This window comes from Spinacia oleracea, chromosome 3 (genome assembly GCF_020520425.1).
Source record: "Spinacia oleracea cultivar Varoflay chromosome 3, BTI_SOV_V1, whole genome shotgun sequence".
Taxonomy (NCBI): Eukaryota; Viridiplantae; Streptophyta; class Magnoliopsida; order Caryophyllales; family Amaranthaceae; genus Spinacia; species Spinacia oleracea.
This window is the reverse complement of record NC_079489.1, coordinates 126,769,822-126,776,211: the sequence shown is the minus strand read 5'-3', so window position 1 is coordinate 126,776,211 and position 6,390 is coordinate 126,769,822.

The following is a 6,390-nucleotide window of genomic DNA, read 5'->3' as shown; positions in this document are numbered from 1 at the left end:
AGATGGATGTCAAAACTGCTTTCTTAAACGGCGTTTTAACAGAAACTGTGTTTATGACACAGCCTGAAGGTTTTGAGGATCCAAAGAATGCTAAAAAGGTATGCAAGCTAAAGAAGTCAATCTACGGATTGAAGCAGGCATCCAGGAGCTGGAATATACGTTTTGATGAAGCAGTCAGTAACTTTGGTTTCATCAAGAACGCAGACGAATCTTGTGTATACAAGAAGGTCAGTGGGAGCAAAATTGCTTTCCTAGTATTATATGTCGACGACATATTACTTATCGGAAATGACATTCCTATATTGAACTCTGTCAAGATTTGGCTTGGGAAATGTTTTTCGATGAAGGATCTAGGAGAAGCACAGTACATATTGGGCATCAAGATTTACAGAGATAGATCTAAAAGGATGATTGGACTTAGTCAAAGCACTTATATCAATAAGGTGCTTGATAGGTTCAAGATGGCGGACTCCAAGCGAGGCTACCTACCCATGTCTCATGGAATGACTCTAAGCAAGACTCAGTGCCCAAAAACACTTGATGAGCGTAGACGAATGAATGGGATTCCATATGCATCATTGATTGGTTCAATAATGTATGCTATGATATGTACACGCCCGGATGTTGCGTACGCACTCAGTGCTACGAGCAGATACCAGTCAAACCCAGGAGAGGCGCATTGGACTGCTGCCAAGAACATTCTGAAGTACCTGAAAAGGCACAAAGATGACTTCCTGGTCTATGGTGGAGATGATGAATTAATTGTTAAAGGCTATACGGACGCAAGTTTCCAAACCGACAAAGATGATTTCAGATCACAGTCTGGGTTTGTCTTCTGCCTCAACGGAGGAGCAGTAAGCTGGAAAAGTGCTAAGCAAAGCACCATTGCGGATTCTACAACTGAAGCGGAGTACATTGCTGCACATGAAGCAGCAAAGGAAGCTATATGGCTAAGGAAGTTCATAGGTGAACTTGGTGTAGTCCCCTCCATTAAAGGACCAATAGCCCTGTATTGTGACAATAACGGAGCTATTTTACAGGCAAAAGAGCCTAGACACCACCAGAGAGTCAAGCATGTACTTCGTAGATTTCACCTTCTACGAGAGTTCGTTGAAAGAAAAGAAGTCGAGATAAGCAAAATTGGAACTGATGAAAACATATCAGATCCATTAACTAAACCTCTGCCGCAGGCGAAGCACAACTCGCACACTGCAGCTATGGGAATCAAGCATATTGGAGAATGGCTTTGATGTCTCTGTTTAACGTTTTAAAGTTTTAGAGTTTAAATCTTTGTAAAACATTATTGGTTAATCATTCACAATAAATGAAAAGAATTCATTTTTCCATTTAATTTGTGGTTTATTAAATGATGAGTCCCTTCAATTTGACGATATATTCAAGATAGACTGTCAGGACCAGTCCTGTGACTAAGAAATGTCTATCAAGTGAACTTGAATGTCAAAGGTTGAAAATGGTCCCTAGTCGGAGTTTTCTATAAAATTGGACGCATAGAAAACGTTAGACGACTAGAATGCAAGATGACTAGTAGTTCTGTTTCTTGAAGTATGTGGACATGGCAATGTCATAATCATTTGCATAGATACTTACTTTGGGAAGACTAGTATCGGACAAGACCTATGAAACTTTACTGTAAGAGATGAAAATCTGTCATAAGTAAATTTCATTAAATTATTAGACACTAAATCCTCAATACCTAAGAACTGGTTGCTTAGACGTTGACCAACCGTCGCACCGTAAAAGGAGGCTATAAAGGCAACGCTCAGGTAATCACCTATCAAACGAAGTCTAATCTCAAGATCGCAAGATTGGGATTGTCCTCCCATAAATCGGGATGAGATGTTTAAAAGTTGTACAAGGCCACTCGGAGAGCTAGAAACTGTGAAATGCATGGCCGTGCTCGGATGAATCATAGGCTATGATTATCTGTTTATTTGATCAGTTGAACTCTGAAACCGAGGAACACCTCTGGACATAATAAGGATGACAACTCTTACCTTATGTTCAAGAGCAAGCATCGAGCGACAAAGGAATTAGGAAATGCACACTTGTCCCTAAGGACAAGTGGGAGACTGAAGGAAATAATGCCCTTGGTCCAAGTATGCATTCTATGTTAAGTCTAATAAATGCGGTTCAGTATTAATTAACAAGTTAATAATTCAGTGAGATCAAGTGAGCTTAATGCCTAGCTAGAGGCCGCTTCAGTTCAAGTGGAATTAATGATATTAATCCACAGCTTACTCTTGACTGAACCCGTAGGGTCACACAAATAGTACGTAAACGGATCAAGTATTTAATGGCATTAGATACTCCATCTATGGATATTCGGAATCGACGGATCTTGGTTTCAGTGGGAGCTGAGATCGTCACAGGCAAGAAATGAATACTCCGGAAACGATGATATTGCCGGAAACGGAAATATGGATCGTATCGGAAATATAAATATTATCCAAGTCGTAGATGTTGCCGGAAACGGAAACATGGTACGTATCGGAAAATATTATCGGAAATGGAAATATTACCAGAATCGGAAATATTGCCGGAAACGGAAATATTGTCAGAATCGGAAATATTATCGGAATCGGAAAATAATTCCGGAAACGGAAATATTAAATATTTGTTCGTAACGGAAATTGATTCCGGAATCGGAAATATTAAATATTGTTCGTATCGGAAATGAATTCCGGAACCGGGAATTTAATCGGAAGCGTATCGTACGAATTAGCATCGGACGAGGCCTGCCGGACGAAGGCCCAGCACGAAGTCGGGCCATCGCCCAGCAAGCCAAACGCGCGCCCAGCCAAGGCAGCGCCCAGGCCCACCGCAAGACAGGCCCAGCGCGCGCCTAAGGCCATGGGCCTCGCTGCGTTGGCTGCTGCTCGCACGCACGCTTGGGCGACCCTCGTGGCTGCCGTGTGTGTGTGTGAGTTTGTGTTCATACACGATTCCTAAAACTATTAGAATTAGTATATGATTAAATTCCTATTCCTAAAAGGATAAATTAATTAATTAGAGTTCTTGTAGGATTCTAAGTTTAATTAATTCGTATCCTACTAGGATTCCAATTCCCTTTCCATAACTCTATAAATAAGTGCCTAGGGTCACATATTTTCAGAGATTAATTCAAGTATTCAAAGTGAGTTTTGAGAGAAAAATTCAGCCATATTTCTTACCTAAGAGTGCCGAAAATTCTAGTACCTTAAGGGCGATTCTAGTTGGTCAATCTTAAGGCGGATCCGGACGTGCTGTGGACTATCTACGGAGGGACGACACTTGGAGTCCTAAAGACTTGTTCTTGTTCGGTTCGGGCGCAGCTAGGGAAGGCACGCAACAAAGAGTATGCATCTAAATTATGCTATATGATTATGTGTAAATAATATGTATTGCTGGCTTAATGGTTGTTTCCGCATGATTTATGTATTGTCATATGTATCATAACCAAACATATTGGTCTAAAGTACCAAATTTTATTGCTTTTAAATATGGTCTGCGTACCATCAAATAGTTGTAATTAGTTTAATTATAGCTGATCCTATTTGAAGAAAATGACGCCTCCCATGGTGAAATTCAAGACGGAGTTTTCAATCCATTTTCAAGACGGACTTTGAAGTTGAAGCTTCAAGATGAAGTCGGGCCATACTAGATCACATTTATCTTATGCATGCTTTAAGTTATTTTTGCTTTTAAATATGTCTTAATTATGCATGAGATTATGGCTTGATTATGTTGCATGATTAAGGAATTTAGTTCACTTAAAATCTAACCAACATAGTAAGAGCCTTAAGTTCCAAACTTAAAAATTGAGTTAAAAGGTGTCATGCCAAAATAACACTTAGTTGGATAACCTTTACATCAATCTTAGTAATAGTTTTCCGCCATAGCTAGGTGTTACTTATTGATTCTAAAAGGGTAAGGTACACAAATAATTGTGAGTACATGTTAGTTTTGGTGAAACTCAACGATATAAGTAAGGAGTCCTTTTATGTCGTGGTAAATTCGATAGGTTTACCTAATAAGTTCTTAGACGTACCTATCAACCAAGAGTAGTTTCTAGACTATTAGCAAAAGGCTTTTGCTTACCTAAAATATTTTAGAATTGAGTCAAAATACATAATGTGCTTAATTCTTCAATGATTTAAGGATCTTGGAATCATCTTATTCACACCTGCCGGAACAATAAAATCGAATAAAATGCTAATAACTTGTTTGAATTGCATGATTGCTTTAATTTTCAAGTTATTACTCATGATAAATGTTTAGACTTTGCATGCTTCAATGTATGTTTTAGTTATTGTTTATAATTAAATATCTTTTACTGCAATAAATCCTTTTAGAAAGGTAACAGTAAATTTCCTCAATTGGTAGTGAATCCAAGAACGATTCACGGAAATGAGAGAAAATGAGCAATTTAAAATGTACGTTTCTTTTAGCGACTTTTATGGTTGTTTTCGAGTATCAAAGTCGAATGGCAAACCGATTGGTGCTTGTGAATTCAAATTACAATGTAGTTTTGAGATCATAAAGCATTGAGTTTAAGCACTCAGCTTTACCAATGGGTCTAGTCCCTAGACATTCGAATAGATCTATGCTTAGAGAACTTTAGAAGCTTCTGGTAAGATCATCTAGTTGAAACAGAATATTCAACATAAATGGTAAGAACTTTATTGGAGTGACATTGGACATGTCTAAACAAAGTATAAAAGTCAACACTAGAGAAGTCAATTCCTAAGACTATAAAAAAGGGTACAAGAAATAGGAAAAACAAGGAACAAGTAAAAGGAACTTACAATTCCGTTTCTACCTAAAAGTTTAAGTTTAAAGAGAAGCGACCTAGCAATCAAACTTCCTTCGTATCATATACCGCTTGAGGTTCTTACTTCGGTAATAACTCAAACAATGGAAGCTAGGCTACACATATGGCCTACAAGTAGGAAATGAAGCATGGTAATGCTACATTAGTTGTAGGGTCATCTAGTTTTGTTTTAAGTCCTTTCAAAGGCTGGAACTTAATGGCTATTTTGTTCCACAATCAGCATACCTAAATTTCTGTTTTCAAACACAGAAATACTCACATTCAGAAGAACAAAAACAATGTTTGTTTGTTTATTTCAATGAAATGGTTATTTACGGGTTGAGTCAATATGCTTGATTAAAACAAACAACTCTTTAACAATAAAAACTTTACTAGGTTCAAATCAACCCCTTAATTTGAGTTCCACTAATCTTTGGCATTGTTTCTTAGACCATAAGCTCTATTTTGATGGACTTTTGAAAGTTGATTGATTTCTAGATCAATTCAAGACATGCTAGTCTTACTTGTTGAAAGTAACAAAGGATATGAACTATTGTTAGAACGCCTAGACGATAGAGTTTAAAGCTAAAGAAAGATTTTATGGCTTCATTATTTCACATAGATTTGAGTGAATATAGGTTTATTTACTCAAAGTGATATAAGTTTGAATCTGTTTGGCTAGTTCAAAGATTCAGAAGTATAAAATCCACTTGGCAAGAAATCATAAAGATCTAGGTTAGTTCATGTTGATGATTACTTAAGTCTAGAATGATCATCAATGATTGTGTGTAGTAAATTCACAATATATGTAATACCCCATATTTTTAGGCATTTTATTAATCATTTAATGCATTTTTTTTTAATATATTCAAATCATTTAAATTATTTTGGAGGGAAAAATATTCAAATATTTTGGAGGGAAAATATTAAAATTTCTTAGATGGAATATTATTTTCAAAAATGAATTTAAATTATTTGTTTGGATTTTATTAATTCCTAATTCTATTAGGAATCAATTTTGGAGAAAAAGAGTTTTAATCAACTTAAAATTATTTTAAAAATCCGAAAATTACTTTTGGTATTTTATAAAATCAGTTTTATATAATAATATATTTATGATAATATATTTCGGATTTATTTTGGAAAAAAAAGATAATTCTATTTAAAAATGGATTTAAAGAGTTTTACCAATTCAAAATTCCCTAAAAATCCGAATTCTTTGAGATAAATTCTGAAAATTTCAGGATAAATCTTAATTAATTATTCAAGCCTCCTTTTAAAATTTCGTGATTTTATATTTTGTATTTCTATTTTAAACGATTTTACTCTAAACCGAATATCACCAAAATCATGACTAGATTCAGAATCCTATCACAGCTTGAACACCAACCACGGCCATACCTCTTAGGGTTCCATTCTAACCCTAACCCTAATCCTATACCTATAAATACCCCCTACTTCATTCATATTTCCTCACACCAAAAGTTGAGAGTTTTCCCAAGCCCGCTCTTAAACTTCTTCTCCCTCTTTGGCTCTAAACCTTCTTACCTAAAACCCTTATACAACCACCACGACACCCC